This window comes from Chlamydotis macqueenii, chromosome Z (assembly GCF_036417535.1).
Source record: "Chlamydotis macqueenii isolate bChlMac1 chromosome Z, bChlMac1.mat, whole genome shotgun sequence".
NCBI lineage: Eukaryota > Metazoa > Chordata > Aves > Otidiformes > Otididae > Chlamydotis > Chlamydotis macqueenii.
This window is the reverse complement of record NC_141593.1, coordinates 31,490,216-31,509,559: the sequence shown is the minus strand read 5'-3', so window position 1 is coordinate 31,509,559 and position 19,344 is coordinate 31,490,216. Positions and strand designations below refer to the sequence as shown.

The 19,344-nt window shown below is 38.4% G+C and overlaps 1 long non-coding RNA gene across 1 annotated transcript in view; it reads left to right on the top strand.

Annotated features, from left to right (window-relative positions):
- The first annotated feature begins 2,210 nt into the window (after positions 1-2,210).
- LOC147596299 (uncharacterized) overlaps positions 2,211-19,344 on the top strand; it is a 562,863-nt gene continuing 545,729 nt past the window's right edge. The window contains exon 1 of the long non-coding RNA XR_015261405.1: positions 2,211-2,317. This is a non-coding gene — a long non-coding RNA (uncharacterized LOC147596299). The remainder of the gene's footprint in view (positions 2,318-19,344) is intronic.

Below are 19,344 nucleotides of genomic sequence, written 5' to 3'. Positions count from 1 at the left end.
AACCCCAAATAATAGCAATAGTAGCGCTTCTTAAAAACCAGAAATCAATAGGAGGTAGCAGGCATGCTGAAAAAAAAAGTTTTATTTTAATACAGGTGAAGTGAAAATTAAAAAACCCAAAAAACAAACCCCACAACACACACACACAAAAGAACAACAAAATCTCTTTTTAAGTCTTTCATAAACGGTTTAAGGTCTGTGAAGAGCTTTTGCGCATCGTTGTGGGGAAGCAAATGATTGCAAATGTTCCTCTTGGAAGACGGTATTGACCAGCGTTAGAAATACCTTCGTAAATTAAATCTCGATGGGATCTATTTCTGGAAAAATCTTAATTAAAAATAGCGCACACACAAAGCTGTGTTCTAAACAAAAAGAAAATCCCCACCCCCGTCTGCTCTCCGACTGTGGAGTGTTATCACTGGAACTCGAAATCGCACAGCAGCCACCCCAGCGTTTTTTCTGTAGAGGAGGAGGGGGGAAGAGGGGGGGGCTCCGACGGCTCTCATTGCTGGGAGATAGTTTGAGGGCAGAGTAAAAGTGCCCCCGGGGAGTAGCGCTCTGCTGCTGCCGCCGCCGTCTCTGAGATGCTACAGTATCAGGCAGAGAAGAAAAGAAATGAGTTTGGAGTTGATGTACACGCCGGAGCAGCAGTAAAAAGATATAAGATATCGACACGCTCAGCTGCATCTTGTTAAAAGCTTCCTGCGGGTTGGCAGAATGAAATCTTTATTTAAAATACACAAACTATCATCAGGGGAGGAACGGAAAGGAAAGCACTAAAAGGGCCAAACGCAATGCTTAACCCACCGGTATAAGCAAAAGAGGAGAAGCGATGAGATTGGTTTGGGGCGTACGGAATGCGGCGGGGGGGGGGGGGGAAGGGGGGGTGTCCTCCTTACAGCCCAGCCACAGCAGCCACCCGGGGACTCAGTGTCTCCACTGCGCTTTGGAGAGAGACTTTCTCTTGGCTGGTGATAGCGATAGTTGCACGGGTAGGGAAAAAAAGGCTTACTGATACCAAAAGCGTGATTTGTGCTCGCGCTTGGGTGTGAATGATAGGAAACCGTGCCTCGCCACCACATCCACGGCAGCGCTCGCTTAAGTGGTAGTAATATTATTATTTTATTATTGCCAGCCGGTGGCTTTAAAGGTGCATTATTTTAATGCATTATTAATTGTTTTCCCAGGGAGAGAAGGAAGGTGGGGATAGGGGCTTATTATTACTAACCGCGAGGAGATCGCTCGCTCCGCTCGCACACGCCGGGGAGCGCGGTGGGAGAAGGCAGCGCCGGGGAGAGGGGAGGCGGGCGGCGGAGCGCGCCCCGCCACCGGCCTCGCGGCGCGCACCCGCGGGGATCGGCGCGGCGCCGCGCCACTCGCCCCGCGCCCCAGCGCCCCCACCCCCCCAGCTCCCCTAATCACCCGCCGCAGGGCGGAAAGTTCCGCGGGCAGCTGCGGGCCGGGTCCCCGCCCGGAGAGGCGCTCGGCACCTGCCCCAGCTCCGCGGTAGGCGGCGTGGCTCCGCGGCCGCCAAAGTTGCGGCGGGTGCCGGGAGGGGGGTGCGCCGCCGCTGCCAGCCATCAAGTGGCTCCTTAAAGAAATGCAGGTGAGCGGGCTGAGCGGCGGCGGCGGGGCGGGGTGGGGTTGAGGGTGTGCGGCGCCCGGCGGGGAGCGTGTCCCCCCCCCGACCCCAGCAGCTGATGGGGGCGGCCGTTGCGCCCCCTGCCCCGCACGCGCGTGCACACAGATAGACACAGGCGGACGGACACACACACACAAACAGCCACTCCCCTCCTCCTCCCCACCCCTCTCTCGCTCCCTCTCTCCTCCCTCTCCTCGCTCTCTTCCTCCCCTCCCCTCTCCCCTCCCTCCTTCCCTCTCTCTCTCTCTCTCTCTCTCTCTCTCTCTCTGCCGGCCTCATCGGAGAGAGTTGCAGGTACCTTTCCTCTCCCCTCCCCACCAGCCTCTCCCCCGCCCCCCGGCAAATTTTAGGGTGCAGGGGCCTCGAGGAGGGGGCCTTTTTTAAAAACAAACAAACAAACAAACCACTGTTAAAAAATAATAATAATAATAAAAGCTTTGGAAGGATGACTCTTTTGCAGGAGTCCGCTGTGAAAGCAGGGATACCCCCGAGGAGCTAGCGGCAGCGGCGTTGGATCCCACCAAAAAAGAGCTGCCTGATGTGGCATGTGCTTCTCTCTCTTTGCAGTTCCTTCTGGGCCTGTGTGGACTAGGGGCACGACGCGACGCCTGACTGGCAAGAGGGGAAAGCGGAGACTCCTTCAGGTTTCCAAAGAGGTCCGAGCGGACTGCACTAGTGAGTAAATGCTCTGTGCCTGGTTTCTGTCCCCGTGTTCTCTGCTCCTCCAGACCTTTTCTTAGCATATGTACGCACACACATCTTCATACGCGTGTGTGTGTGTGTGTATTTCTGCTTTTAAGTCACACCACTCTGGTTAGAGAGAAACTTGGCAATGGTAACTTGAACTGCTTTCAGTGGGAAAAGTGTGTGAAGTGGTTTGCTCATCTCTTACCAGGAAATAAAATTGTAGGTGAATACTTCTGTGAAGAAACTGAGTGTGTCAAGTATTGTGTAAGGTCTACCTTAGCTTGAGTATAGGTATGTGGTAGATTACAGGCAAAATCTAAACAAAGAGACACTCCCTCAGGAGGGGTCTACAGCACAGTGTGACCTGTGAAGTAATGCCAGGTGACAGGGCATTCAGTTTAATGTAAAATGTGCATGGATTATAGACACTAATAGTGTTTTTTTTTTCTGTATTCAGTTGTAAGCGGTTTTTGTCTGCGCTTCTGAAGTTGTCAGATTTTTCATGAAGTTTTATATGTATAAAATATGTGTATCCTTTTTCTTCTAATGAGGATGACAGTTTCAGACAACTGCTTTGCTTTCAAAGTGCTTTTATGGGACATATTTAAAAGTACTGATGGCACTTTTTAGAATAAGTGTGAAAGACATTAGCTGCATCTCTGTTACAGGAAACACCTAGTACTAGTAGTTGAGGGTTAACTGTTTCCTAGGTAGAGGGAAGAAATAAGGACGAAAAGTATGTCAATGAAAAATATTTGCTCGTGGTTGCTAATATCAAAATAAAACCTTTGTGTTATGTCCGTAGAAATATAGTTGAGTCAGGTATTTTGAATGTACTGGAAGGAATCAATAGCATTTCAGAATTTTTTTCTCTATTCCTGCCAAATGGACTTAGATTTAAATTCTTCGCATATTATTGTATCTATTATAGGGACAATATGGATTTAAATTCGAATAAAATAATATCACTTCTCTACAAATTGTTTACAAATTTGGGTTATTTCAAAAGTGCAAATTCACAACAATAAATGCATACTGTAAATAAACTATACAACTCAAATCTCTTACATGTTATGTTTTTATTGTTCACTTAATCAGAATTGTGTCATTTGAAGCTGCTAAACATGCATTTACAAGTGCATTTTATTAAGCATCTCAATGTATTTTCAGGTGTAATTCAAAATCAATCACAACTAATAAATGTCTCCAGGAGTGAAAGTTTATTAGGGTCAAATTAAATGCTTTTCATTGTGAAGTGAAGAAATTAGTTTATGTCACAAAAGTAAATATAATCTGACAAAATTTATTTAGGAAATTAATGTGACAGAAGCAGGAAAGGCTAAATCTGCAGTAGCAGAAGAATGACATTCAGAGTTGCTTTCTGATATAATCTTAAAGCTAGGAATAATTACAAAGCATAGGCTACAAGTTCTGAGGTAGTGAATCAGGGTGACTTTCATATTGCATCACAGTACTCTTTGGATAATTGTCAGTAGCATTTATGACAGAAAAAATACCCAATGAACTTGGGAACTTGACATAAAAGGATAACATCAGCTGGCTTAGTAAGGAATCCTACTGTTATTGTTTTAGTACTATGAATTTATCTTGCAGTTAAAAACAAAGCTTCCCCCCCTCCCTTTTTTTTTTTTTTTCAGTAGGTAATGTTTGACATGGCTCATTGCTGTGTTGTACTCCCTGTGGGCAGAGCGTTAAAATAATATATCCAGATAATTTGGATGAACTGTTTCGAGACTGAATAGAGAGAAGTTTATTAGGTTAAGCTTTCTGTTCTGCTGCGTGGTCCCAAACATGCAGCATGCAATGTTAAATGTCTAACAAAGTGTCTATTTTTACAATAAAGGAACAAAAGAATTAAATAAATTTGACGAATCACTTAGGAACTACATTGTTTAGTTTAGATTGAATCACAGCATACTTAATGGCTTTATTAGTTTGGAGCATAGTCTTCATTATTTGTCTTTTGGATTTTCTTTAAATCTAGGGTATCTCATGGCAGTACTTCAGTATCTATGTGAAAAAAAATGACTTGACACATACTCCACTTTTGCTGTAATTAGCTACTTGCTACTGTGATAAATGACCTGAGTCAAATCCTGACAATTAAGTTTAGTACATGTTGTTTTTGATCATATATGTATGTACAATCTTGATCGTAGTTGTTGATATAGGAAAATGTCAAATCAGGTCAATCTAATTCAGAAGAAACAATAGAGGACTTAAAAAAGACCTCTTGCTATGTAAATATAAAGTTGACAAAATAAAGTTGCACGCGTCAGCAGTAATGTGTTTTATTATGCAATTGTTCTTGTTATTCAGATCCGAAAATGGCCTGATGAAATATATAAGCAGTCTGCAGGGAATGAATGATTTACTCCTCTAATGTGTGCTTATTGTAGGAATTCTTACTACTGAAATCCTACATACCTGCATTAGTTTGCAGTAGATAATGTGAAATAACATTGTCTTTATTAAAATGAATCACTTAGTATACCAATGTGCTACCAAACTTTGTGATGATGAACTGTGATGGAAATATTATGACAAACTATTCATTCTTTGTTACATGAGGCTTTACTGAAGAAACTGACAGTACATAACAAACATGATGCTTGATAGCACAAAGTATTTTGAAATGGTGGATATGATAAATATAAAATAATACACAGATGTTTTAATCAGCTTGGTTTGTGTGTCTTATTTTACCAACTTATACAGCACTGATAACTTTTATGTGTATGAATGCTAATCCTGCGGGTTCCAAGTACTAGAACAAGTTGGAGAAACTGAGATATCATTGGGTAAATTGGAAAACAGGCCAGTTCAGCATTTCGGGAAATGTTACAGATACTTTTTGTCAGTCCAAAGCTTGTTTAGTGTGAAATCAGATTGGTACCTGAATCCCACATACTTAGAGCAGGCTTGATTTGATTTAGTATAACTTTCAAGACCTTGTAAAGCAGCAAATGTTCCTGGCAGCAAATGCAAATTTAACAGTGGCATTTATGCAGAGGATCTGTAATTTACAGTTGGATTTTGATATATATACTGAAAAAATATTTTTTTTCCTTCATTAGTAGCCACAGGGATTCTAGGGAAACCAGCTGGGGAGAAGGAAGCCAGTCTTTAAAAAAGAAAAAAAAAAAAAAAAGAAAAAAGGGCCTTATAAATATCTCTGATTCAAATGAATTTGGGCTGGAGAATGCCTGTTTATGTGCTTTTGGATTTTTTTTTTTTGCTGCACACGTTATAAGGTCATTAGTACTAGAAGTTTCTTGAAGAGCTTTTATGTTAACCCTCCTTCTTCTAGACTTTCCACCTTGCAGTTTTGCATCTATAATACTAAGAGAAACTCTGATAAAGTTAACAAGGGATTTTATGTCACAGTGATAACACAATGGTGACAATAGGGTTAGAAAGTATTGACAGAGTGCATTTGGTCTCTAATTTTTTGGACATATTTGATTGTGATGAAAAATGTTTAGTAGCAAGCAGATGGATTTAAAATTTCAATAGGAAATAAGCAGGAGGCATGGATGAATTAATTCTCGAACAAGAATTAAATATACTTAATAAAGACTAAGAGAAGGAAACGTGCACACAAGATTAAGCAAAGTAATAATAATAAGAAGGGTTTTTTTAGCATTCTTGATGCTATTAGATGCTGTCTGATTTTCAGTTTATCTGTTCTAGTAGTCTCTTTAATAAGATTCAGTATAAAACAATAACAGAAAAGCTAGCAATAAATGGAAAATTGCAGAGAAATGACTACTTTTATGGTCAATACGAGGATTGAATTACGCATCTATTTTCATTTATTGTCAATAGTTGCAGAAACGGTCCTATTTCTCCTGTATTTCTGTTCTATTAAATACACCTTATTAAGTGAAAACTATTGTGCAATTTTTCACTTTCTATATTTCTCCACTGTCAACTTTGTAACTACTTCTAAAAAGTGGCTTTTTTTTTATCAGTGCATAAGCTTAACATGTAGTTGAATAAGATTTTAACTGAGTGCAAGCTGCAGAATCTGGTTTATAAAGTCAATTTTATAAAATTTCTGTCAGAAGTACTGTAAAATTTATCAAAATACTAATATGTTTTAAATTTATGCTGAATACAGGCATGCATTTAAATGCCTTTAGAGTTGTTTGAAATACTATTACACTCTCCAGATTATGCACTTATATTGTGCTGAAATGTAAAATTAAGATTTTAGAGATATATTTGGAGAAAGAGCTTTCTTGATGTGTATGTTTGCAATATGAAGAAGGCTCAAAATAGTACAATAATTTTTTTTTTTCTAACAATACTGGGTGGAATTTGTTCCAGCTGTAAGCAGCATGAGCTCATGTACTTAGCAGTTGAAAGACAGATACGTATTATAGGCCTAAGTCTCTGCTTTCTCTCAACACTGAGTCTAGAAAAAAATGTTCTCTATGGCAGTCAGTCCCATGTTTAATTTAATCTCATTGTGAGACGTTGGAAGGGTGTTAAGCTGAATTTTTACAGTATATTTCAGGATGACTTTTCAAAAGGTAAGGTGAACATTTTGGTGCATATGGTGCATTCTGCTCTTCTTCTGAATTTAAAAAAAGAGCTCTACACAGTGGCCTTCAAGAAATTACTCTTTCTCCAAGCTGCTGCTTTTTACTTGGTTTTGGGTTACCTAGCTCATTTGCAAAGTATGTGTAACATTGCCCAGCAGTGTAATGTTAAGTACTTATGCTTTTTGTTCACAGTGGAAAGATGGGTTGGAGAGGAAACTGTTTCACCAGGGGTGATTGCCTAGTCTGTAAACATGAGGACTCATGGTTTAATGGGTTATGAGACTATTTAGCTGCTCCAGTTGTTACTGAAACTGTGTGAGTAAGGTAAACTCCTATTTCCAGGATGCTCAAGAAACCTCCCAGCTGGTGAGCTTCTCACAGGTGACAGAACAATTGCTTTATGATGATTGATTTAAGGTGAGCAACCTGAATAAAGGTCCTCTGGTGGCAGCATGTTGGAAGTGTACACCAGTTAGTCTTTCAGGAGTTGTAATTCCTCAGGTTACTGCAGTAACTGCGAAGAACAATTGCGTCTACTGTAGCCTGGAAGTAAGTGATTTTTAGACTCTCATGCAGCAGTTTAACAGTCAATGTGGGAGTATGTCAGGCAAAGTAACTCTGCTCTAGCTTTTACACATTCTCTCTCTCTCTCCCCTCTGCTCTTAAAATGCATCCTTCCTTGTACTGCAAGATATCCAGTCTCAGCAGGCCCTGTACTACATAGGACAGAGTCTAAAGTAGTTCACGTTCAGCTCTGTATTCTCCTCACTCTCCTCGCACTTTTAGCCTAAAATGAATTTCTTCTGTCTTTAGCAAAAAAAAAAGTAGTCCTCCGCATTTTAACTAGATCTAACATATCATATTAATTTAAAGTCTAAAGATTTATTTTTTTTTTTCACCAAATAGGAGTTAAATAAGAATCTTTACAGGACAGTTTTTAAATCTTCACTGAAAGATTTCATTTTAACCTTAAATTCTGATTTTGTATTCAATTTCTGATGAAGTACAATATACTTTCAATACTTGCACATAAGAGAGCGCAATAATGTAACTCTTACTTGGGTGGCTACATAATTACTAGCAATAAGATAAACCAAATGATATCTGTGTTGCTGTCTACTTGGGTAGAAGGAAATAAGCGTATCCATCACATCAATTTAAAAATGACAGGAAAAAGTCCTACAGGATAGCGCTTTGACTCAATCTCGAAAGATTTTCATTTTACATTGAAAGGTGTGTGCTGTGATGTAGTGTTAGGCAAAGCTCAGTAGCAACATCAGTTCTCAAAGGACAGGGTTCAAAGAGGAGAATCCATATGAGTCGTCCGTGTCTGCATGAGTTGCTTTGCTTTTCTTGCTGCAACCACGAGGTTGCCAGATGGCATCCTCAGACTTCTTCAGAGAGCTGGAAAAACCATAAGGAGTGCTGTCTTCATCAGAAATCAGTATAATGAAATTACAGTTGATACTTTCTTCATCTAGGTTTTCCTTAAGGAAGTATGTGGTTTTTTGGATGTTAATTATTGTGGGTTTTGACCATAACAGAAAAATGTTATCATGCTCATGCATTAGTGGTATGAATCAACTCCTTAACTGTCAGTATAGCTAGGGTATTAAAGTTCATACCATAAGAAGTCAGACTTGGAACCTATTTTGAGACCTGTAAAATTCCGGTAGTGGGAAAAATGTGCTGGGAGAGGCTTGATCAACATGAAGTAATTATTACTGAAATATCCTGCATATGCTAGTAGAAGTATTTGTAATATATATAAAAAAAATTCTCTTGAAGCGGTGATATAGTTAACTTTTAAAAATATTTCTACCTCTGCAAATCTGTAGGTATGGATAAATAATAAATGTGAATTTCAAATAATATATTCCATATAACCTGTAATATGATTTGTATGTCTACTGTTCATAGACATATTTGTGATGAAATGTTGTATTAATCATTGGTGTTCCTTCAGGAACAGAAGTTTGTCCAGCAAAACATGACATCAATTTCAAATATGACATTAGTAGATTTGGGCTGGCATCATTAACATACCAACTGGAGTACTTAAAAAAAAAAACAAACAAAAAAAACAACACACTGAACAAAAAACAAACAAACAAAAAAACCCCCAAAAACTCCCCAAAAACCACAAAACAAAACAAAAAAAAACCCAACCCACCAAAACAACAACAACAATAAAACGAAAAAAAACCCCAACTAATGCATTAATATAGTGATAACCTATGTTCTCCTTTGGATAATTTAGTCACTTCTTCAGTTTTACGTGAGATTGTCCTTTCTCCATATGACTAAAAGATATACTAATGGCTTTTTCACACAACTTAAGTCCTAAACTTCCTTTTTAACTTTTTTTTTTTTTTAAGATTGCTAGACAACTAGACTTGAAAAGCTGCAGAAATGCGTTTGCTTGTTTTTACAAAGCATAGGCTTTGAAGTGGGCCATATGGTTGATTTGACTCCTCTTTTCCCCTGTGAACTCAGTGTCCTCTTACAATTCAGTGAGACTAAGACCAGTTAGTGAGGTTGGAGATTCTATTGTCAAAAGCCTCAGCTAGGAAGTATACAATGGACTGCGAAGCTTTAAGAGCAGCCAGAAGTTACGTAGGTCACTAAACCTAGGTAACTGAATACTGTTAACTATGCTCCCTATATCCATGATGTGGTCTTCTGTAAAATTAATTTATTCAGTGAGAATTGGGTCAGCAGCATACAATAGTTATATTATTTGGAAGAACTGAGAAATAATTTGAAAGCAGGGTTATATTGTTTTCTTCTCCATTTTTAGAACAAAGTGCAATGGACTTTCTGTACAGTTTGCTTTCAATTTTCCTTTCTAGTGCAAGTATAAGAAAGGATGCAAACCAGTGCAAAAGTCATGTTAGCTACTGGTGGCTATTGGGTGGAATAAAGTGGTCAGGAAGTTTATTTTCTTTTTTTTTTTTCTGTGCAATCTGTAATAAAAAATATTCTACAATTGAATAATTTCCTGAGCAGCTTCCACATAGGTTGTGGTGCTCTGCCAACCTAATCAAAATGTGTGATTTCTCCTATTTTAACATCTCTTTCCTTTAAGAACCCACTGTAGGTTGTTTGTTTTCTATTCTAGGGTTATTAGAGAAAAGTATTTTTTTTTTTTTTTATTTAGTACAAAAGCAGTAAGTTGCATTGCAGCACTTGTTTTTCCTTATCAACTGTAGATTTCCAGAGGTTTCTATAAGTGTGGAAATGAAGCCCCTGGATGTTCTTATTATCATATTCCATATAGGATCATAAATTAGAAAGTGTCCAAATGTATTTGTGCTCAGAATCATCTTTCTTCTTTATCAGCATGGAGGCCAGCCTTTTCTACCCTTCCCTGTCTTCCTGTTTTTCATACCCTTCCTCTGCAGAAGACTCAAACATGGTTAAAATGTCTGATTATTTTGCGATTAGCTCATAACTAGGATTTCTGTTCATTTTCACCAGTCCTGAGCATAGTGACCTATTCTCCTTGGGTAAAAATTCACTTTTAAGTAGGAAAATGTCTTAATGTTTTTACTTTCTTTTTCCTAGAACTGTTAAAAATGAGATGTTTCCTAATGTAGGGTGAGAGATGAAGAAGTAACTGAGTGTTTTGCAGGAGTTGTGGAATTAATGAGGTAGACATTTATGAATGTTGGGATCAGTTAGATGTACTGATATCTTTGTGCAACACTCGTGCAGTTATACAGATTACATCTTTTTCTCCCCCCTCCCTTCCTCAACAGGTGTTAATTGGCTTGAGAACTTAAGGAAGAGGGAAAAGGAAGTCCATGAATATTCTTATCTGTTCAGTGTTCTTTTGGTTTTATTAATAATCAGTGCTGAACAAATTAAAGAAGGCATGAATTATGACATTAATTTCAGCATTTCTTGGTTACTTAAATAAGGTTTTGAAAAAAAATTGCAATGTATGTTCCATTGTATATTTTAGAAAAGGGATTGTTAGAAGATACATGAGGAGGAAGGAAAGGAAAATGAGGGTAGAAAATGGGCAAGTAATGAAATGGAAGAAATCCACAGCAATGAAAGAAGTCTCGTTATTCAGGTCTCTGGTGCACTGTCAGGTCAGATGTCATTTTCTTTAATCGCAAGGGATGAGATTTAGTTGCCTAACCCTAGGTGGCTCATGCCTTTTAAGATGCCCTGAAGTATCTGCTCAGCCCCAGGCTACTGTTCTCTTGTACCATGTCCGCCAGTCCTATATAGGTATTTCAGAAAACCAAGAACATACACGCTACCACATTTATCTGTGTTTAGGATTATGGATTGAGCATGTCTGTATTCTGATGTTGTATCTAGAACTTTGCCTTTCCTCCTTGCCTTTCCCAAAGGCAAGGATTTTTTTCATGTTATGCTAATTATATCTGAAGCTAACAGTGAGAGCTCCCTTAATCAACACTTGTGCTTAACTATCAGCATAATTAGATTAATTATATTTTGGAGACATCCTAGAAATCCTATCATGCATGTATGCATCTGTGTGTGTTGGAAGTGACATTATCCTTGTCTTCATATTCTGAAACAAGCTTATATGTTGATTTCTTGTTTTTGTTTCTTTTATTTTCTTTTTTTTTTCCCTTTTCATAGATGATACACAGATTGATGAAGTCCACAAACTTATGCTACTAACTGTACCCCACAGAATCAACTTCTATATTTTCCCGCTCTGAGACCGTACTGGTGCCTCTGAGAGGGGCACTGCAAAAGTGATGAACTGTGTAATGTCACGCTGTCTTTTTCTTATTTGCTGCTTTGGTAGGTCACCTTTTTCTGTTTTTGGAAAGGAACTATGGACCTAGGGATCCGTGTAATATAATTATGCTGAGATGAGGTGTGTTTCCTGTTTTTGTATTATTGATGTCTTGACCATTATGCAACCAGTAAAGATTACTGGCAGTAATATTTTCTTATGAGGTCAGGGCTATTGATTTTGGATTGTAAGCAGAGCTGATATGATAAATCTTATGGTAATAATTCCATTTGGATTTAACTTTTAACATTATTTGTTTTGGACAAAACGTTTGTGATACATGAATATACATTTACTGATGTTAATAATAATTTGGATATTATGTTCATTAAATGACTCTTGCAAAGGACATTCTAAGTGTTCTGCTTGATAACGGATATTGGGAATAGCATGCATGAGAGACTGCTCTTACAAATGGAGGTCTTTGTCTATAACCTATCTATCAAGGTTTTAGAAAGGCAAGAGAATAGATCTCGTTGTGAGCCAGAAGCATTTTCCATAAACAGAAGATGAAGTGATCTTTGAAAATTATCCTAATAATCAGAAAGAATAGAGTGGTTTCAAAAGCAGAAAAAAATTAATCCAAGAAAACCTTAGTCTATATTGCTTAATCTGATTTTATTAATATATATGCCCCTAAGCAATATACCGTCTCTGTAGGATGATTTCCCAGCTCATGCAAACTGTAACATCTGTTTATAGTAATTCAGCAGCTGTTTATGTTTTACTGACTTGGGGAATCAAAAATAAAATAAATTATGCCAAGTTGAGATGCTCATAACCTTACTCTGTCTCTAAAAGTAGTACAGTGTAATTTGTTGTCATTTATGTCTAAATCATATAAAAGTTGTGATCCAGATGGAAAGTAAGGGATACTAAAGAGGACGATTAATAATGATGATGTTGATAATTATGATAATGCCTTATGATCGAGTGAGAGCGAGACCACATTGTAAAGTTCAGAGGAAGCAGATTTCTTTTCTTGCTTGGTACTCAAGGAAAAAAATCTAGGAAGAAAGTGAACAATGTAATGCTTTTTTTTTTTTTTTTTTTTTTGTCTGCTTTGCTATTAAGTTGTGTTTTTAGCACTGTTAGAAGGGAACTAAGATATGAAGGTGTTCTGGTTTTGTTAGTGAGGGGGGGCCTAAGGTGGTAGCTTCTGTAGGAAACTGCTAGAAGTTGCTACCCTTTGTTCAGTGGACTCGGCCAGGCCTAGGGCAGACGCGCTGCTGGCCAAGGCCAAGCCAATTGGTAGCAGAATGTCCCATGATAACTCTTCTGTGATAACGTATTTAAATAGGGGAAAACAGAAAAAGAAGGAGAAGAAGATGTGAAGCAGCTGAGCGGGGGGGCAGAGAGGGGGAGGCACGAGCCTTGTGGGCCTTGCAGGCCTCACTCTCTGGCCTCCCACTGGGCAGCCGACTGGGCCCGACTCAGCCCAGCCTGGCTGCAAGAAGTGGAGAGGAGATGAGAAGTTGAAGTGAATAAGATGTAAAAAGGATCCTGAGAGGCATCTGCCAGCCTGTTGTGAGGAACGGCTGCAGATGCCAAGGTCAGTGAAGAAGGAGGGGGAGGAGTAATGCGGCTTCTGGCCAAGATTCCCCTGCAGCCTCTGGTGACAACCATGGTGGAGCAGGTTGTCCCCCTGCAGCCAATGGAGGTCCACAGAGGGGCAGAGATTCACCTGCAGCCCGTGGAGGACCCCATGCTGGAGCAGGTGGAGGCCTGAAGGAGGCTGTGGCCTGCGGAGGGCCTGCTAGGGCAGCTGTTCTGGAGGGACTGCACCCTGTGGAAGAGATGACCCACGCCGGAGCAGTTTCACGAAGGACTGTGGCCCGTGGGAGGGACCCCATGCTGGAGCAGAGGAGGAATGTGAGGAGTTCTTCCCCCAACGATGATGCAGCGGTGTAAAACAATGCATGATGAACTGACCATGACCCCCATTCCCTTTTCCCCTCTGTGTCACTTGAGAGGGGAGGTAGTAGAGATAATGTTAAGCCTGGGAAGAGGGAGGGGTGGGGGGAGGTTATCTTGTTCCCTGTCTCATTCTCCTGCTAGTTTTAGAAATAAATGAATAGTTTTCCCCAAGTTGAGTCTGTTTTGCCCGTAATGGTAACTTTAAGGATTTCTCCCCATCCTTATCTCAAACCTTGAGCTGTTTTTCTTATATAATGTCCTCCTGTTCTCTCAGAGGGTGGGGGGAGCGAGAGAGAGACTGTGTAGTCTGGTCCCGATCGGGGCTGAACTACGACAGAAGACTACCTTGCAGATGAATATTTGCAGTGACTTTTCTATGGAATGAACTTCTCTCCTTGTTTGTAGCAGCTAAATCTAACTATTAACTAAAAATTCAATTTTGAAAATCAGTTCTCACATAAGCAGATATGGTAATTTCCAAAGGGTTGTTATGTGATAATAGCTAAAATAAAGTTAACAATGATCTGAGGTTATTTTAACAAAGTTTCTTTGACCCAGAAGTATTGTGTTACTGGTTGCAACTTAAGGTCTGCTACTTGTTTTCTGGTACAATGCAGTTTTTTAGGGGGGTTTTCAGGGGGGTGGAGGGAAGAGAGTGTGTTGGTACACATGTGGGAATGTCTAGTGATTGTACTGTCTCATCATGTCTGTTGTGTTCATTTTGAATTGCTAAATGGACTTTTGAAGTTACTGCGAAGTAAAGCATCACCTTCATCTTCTTATACAACACGTTCTGTAAGTACCTATGAATTTCTTTGTCGGGGAGAAATAGCAATAATTCTTGGTATTATGTGGCTTGAACACCATCTGTAGACTTTTTTTGAGTAGAAAATGGTATAGTTGTGAAGTCTGTTCTATTCTGTTGGGGGATTAATTCTCAATAATGCCATCTGAAAGTATGGCGTTATGCTGCTGATTTAAAAACGAGCATAATGTCTGAGCTAGTTAATACCGGATATGCTTAGACAGAGTTTTTTAACTTTTGTTTTATGGCAGCGGAAGATGAATTGAGGAGAGAAACAAGCACTTGTTACTTGGCTTATGCTGGGGACAGAGGCATACCTTCCCTTTGCACTCGGGAAGAATTTTCTATGAAAAAAAAAATGTTGATCACACAGGTCCATCCTTTTCTGCTGCTTGTCTTTACAAGGTGAAAGCTACAGAAACTCTAGTGATCAGGAACAAGTAGTCAGAGAAACCAGAGCTGATTTTAAAACCTGCACTGGTTTCCCCTTCAGGGGATCAGTGCCTGCTCGTATGTTGGGGGCAAGTCTGTGCCCTCTTCCACTGTGACAGCTCCAGTGGAGTGAAACACTCGGAGGGTCTGTGCTAAGAATGTACGTGAGAAATGCCTCTTTCCTGTGGAAATTTTGAAATATGATAATCATTTAAGTAAAGCTGTCTGTAAGTAGTCAGGTAAAAGGAAGCATGTCTTGGTAAGAATTTGTGAAGCCTGTCTTGTTCAGCTTGTTTATCTTACCTTCCATCAAAGTTGGTAATGAGGTGGGAAGTAGCTCAGAGAGTTTTCCCCTCTTGAACTTTGAGAAGAGCAAAGCAGTTAAATAATTCAGAGTGTGTGTATATCTCTGTTATTTTTTTTCCATAGTCCATATTTAAAGTGAGAGTAACTTTCACTCAACATCCTTATACAGAAATGCATTGCAATTTTTTTTTTCCATTTGTAAAACATGTTCCTGTCATAGTGCCTAAGTGTGAAAAGACAACATATAAGCATAATTTGATTTTTACCCAGTGAAGCCCTGAATGACAGCTGGGAAAATCTGCAAACAAGGTGTTTAAATAGTTTTATAGGTGTCTATTCCTTGTTATGGAGAAAAAAAAAAAAAAAAGTGTGACAGATGGGTTCAGACATTAGTGGAACAGTAGTTGAAGTGTTAATTGGATTATTTTTCCCTGAACATCTCTCTTAATCCCCACAGCCCTGCAAGGGAACTACTGTTTATTTTAAGTTGTAAATAAGAAAACAGGAGTAGTAGGGAGTACCAGACTGGACAGTTTTAACCACCCAAGAGCAGCGTGGCACTGCTAGGCTGTTAAACTGCTTCTATTAAGTATCAGTTTGTACCTTCCGTCAGTAAAGATTTCACAAGGAAGGCAGTGGACAGGAACCTGAAGGAAAGGATGCAATTTTTTCCCTTCCCTCTGGGATCAGGAATCAATTTTTTTGTTTTGTCTTTTTTTACAAGGTAGTTCCAGCAGGTGTTTTTGTTCTTTTTTTTTAATTTATTTTTCCTTAAAAATTTTGCAGTGCACTTTAAACTCTAGATTGAATCTAAGTATACAAATTAATGTGGTTGTTATGTCCCAGTAGCTACGGGCAAATCTTATTCCCAAAACTGCACTGGAAAAGGAAGTTATTGTAATACATACCATGAGTTAATTCATGGAGAAACAGAATCTTTTTCCCCAAAATATGAAAATGGAGTGTTAATTGAACTGTGTATCAGTTTTCGAGTAACTCTTGTAAAGTGAAATATAATTGTCCTTGCTACTGACTTTCATAAAGGTGTTTGAAAACAACATTCTCATCGTTAGAGTGTTAGAATTGGTGAAAATCTCCATAATTCCAGCAATGCATATTCCAAACTGAAACTATTTAAGCCTTTCAAATAATTTTCCATTATTTCAAGTACTAATTGCTCATTTAATTTTTAAATTCTCATGGTGATCAGTAATTATTTTTTGTTTGGAAAGGGCCATAACATGATTTTTGTGTGTGCTTCCCAGGAAAGACTGACACATAGCATACTCCTCGTCCCCCCTGCTGCTGTGTAATCACTGGAAAGATTTCAAAAGGTGGTAATTAAAACATGTGTGCACTAGAAATGTACACATCATTATTAAATATAGCAGTGTGAACTAATTAATTTTATTATGTTATATTAATCAGATAGTTGCAGTGGCAAACACATATGATATAAAATAAGAAAAGCTAGCAATACTCAGTCATAAGCTACTGTTGTACGTGCAAATGTGAATTTTATAGATAATAGCCTCCATATTAATCATAGGACACCTGGGACCAGGTGGCACTGTTAATGCCTTGCTAGCAAGAATGGTTTTTCCTGTGGTGGTTCTATGCACGTTCATCACCAGCTAGAAATCTTAAGTAGTCAGTCAAAGTTTACTCAGTTGGAGCGCGTGGTTTCCTCTTCCTCATAAGAGCATGAGGTGCATGTATCATCAAGTCTGTAAACAGAAACAGCAAAATCTACAGCATTCAAAACATTTTAAAAATAAAAGCAGTAATTTTTTATACTCCTGGAAGATGACAGTATGATCATAGGTATGTTGTAAATTGCAGACTTTTGTTTTCTGGCAACATCTCAGATCGCTCCAAACCCTGTTGCATGGCTCACTAGTATAGACTTAGTTAATTTGACTGTGTGTCTCAAGAAGGAAGGGTTTTTTCGTTATGTAGTTAATTAAGCAAAAGTATGTGAAAATTTACCATAGATACATAGTCTTTCAGAAACAGAATTATGTGAAGTTCTATATTTGTCCTGAAGTGCTGTAGGACAGGGAGTATCCTACATATGCAGACAGTACAATAATGTGGCATCTTAATTTGATGTTTTGAATGTTTTGAACTTTACTATTTGTGACCTTTTATATATTTTTGGATTATGATGGAATATCAAGATGTCATTTAAAGTTATTTGAACAATAAAAAGATTTTAATATAAAATATTTTAATCTGTGAATAAATGTTTCTGCTACCATAGAATTCAATATGAGTATGTATACATGCTCTCAGAGGTTGGCATGTATACTGAAGCTAGTGTTATGTTCAGTAGCAAAGCTCAACTGGCCCCAGATTTATTTAGTATTTATTTCCTCTTTCAAATGAGGAACTAGTGCAATAAACACTATTATACAGGTCACAAATCAACGACTTCAGTTTTGCCTGCTGAAACTATGTAATTCATGCAACTGGAAATGTAATTGTTATGAAACTGCCATAAAACATGGCTTAATTTATGGATTTTTAAAAAGTTAAGTGTATTAGTCTGAAAAAATGTCAGAAGTGCAAGAGCAAGGTTGTTGTGGACTGAATCGGAATGGGAAGAGGCTGTATGAAGAAGCTTCCACATATTCTGTCCTTGCTGCATTCTGCTGTTATTGTTCTGGTACTACAAATAGTGGTGCATGAGAATATCTGACTCAAAGTACTAGGGAACAGTCAGAAAAATAATAAAACAATGAATAATAAGGAGTAATAACAAATACCTACGTGGATGCTTTTATGTTTGGATCTTTATCCAATCCATTTACTTTCTGTAAGAGGAAAAGAGAAGGTAAGAGGAACAGAGAATATAGGAAAGGGAAAGTCTATTCTATCTAAGTAAGAAGATGTGATTATAAAGCCATACAAACTCTGTGTAAGTATAATGGAAATATGCATCAGAACCTCCTTATTGAGAAAGGAGGTAAATTTCAGATGTCATATTAGATATATTAAATCATTCCCTTCAACTTGCAAAACCATTGAGGAGAATTAACAGTAAATGATAGAAGGTGCCACTGAAGGGGAATAAAGTCTTCCTTGGATATATTGTCTCGTCAGCTCAATTTTAGGGTGGCCATAAAAAGAGCATAACCTTAATATTGGAAATTGCTACTAAAAATCTGTTATAACGTTTGAATAGGATAACAGTTCCTCCTACAAACTTGATTCCACTGATAAGTAGCTGGCTTAATATTAGGTTCTTAGTTTCAATTTCCTGTCTAGAAATCCGACTTGAGGAGAAAAGTGAAATTTTTTTCTGGTAGCTAGGTAGGTGGGGATAGGCCAGTTCTTGCAGTTCCTGGATCTACATCATAAAGCACGCTGGCTGCTCTTCATATATAGAGATTATGAAGTCAGCATGATCTAAGAAGCCCTTGGGCTTTGTACTCAGCAGAAATGAGTATGAAGTCCAAGGTCTTGCTGATGAAAAACCTTCAATGATTCTGCAGTATAATTAGATTCTTGGAAATGTGCTGGAATGATTAGGGAGACTGAGAAATGACATTGTTTTTGTGTTTTTTTTTTTTCCTGTAAAAATAGATCAAATGCTGTTAAATGCCACTTATTTTAACAAATATTTATTCTTTGTTTATCAGTGGATTCTTGTTACATGGTGGTGAGCCAGTGTCATGCAAACCAACAGCAATTCAGTTCACTTGCAATTCAATTTAACGTCCAGATTCTCTTTTGAGGCCACTAGTCACTCCTGTAGGACACCAAAGCATGTTGTATACATGTAGAAATGAAGCAAGCTATTCAAGAAACATGTCACTTTTATAGTAAAGACTCTTCTGTGTCTCAGATTGTTACTAAGAAACCAAGAAACCTTCAAATTACTTGAGACACCTTTGTAATAAAGCACTAAGGTTCTAATTCCAAGCACATTTAATTCTAGAGCAAAAATTGACTTCAGTGAAAGTTATATAGAACTCAGAACAACACCTTAACAGACAAAGACTGTACTTGTACTTTGTCTGAATAATGTGGTGTTTACCTTTTTTTGTTACTTTTTTCCTCCTTTATCTCACTTTCTTTAGAGGGTATTTATTTGCATGGATAGTATCTATTTTTAACTTCTACTGTTAAAATGTCTTGTTTAGAGAAAAGAGTTTTATTGAATTTTGAAAAATCACTCACCTATTAAAAGTGT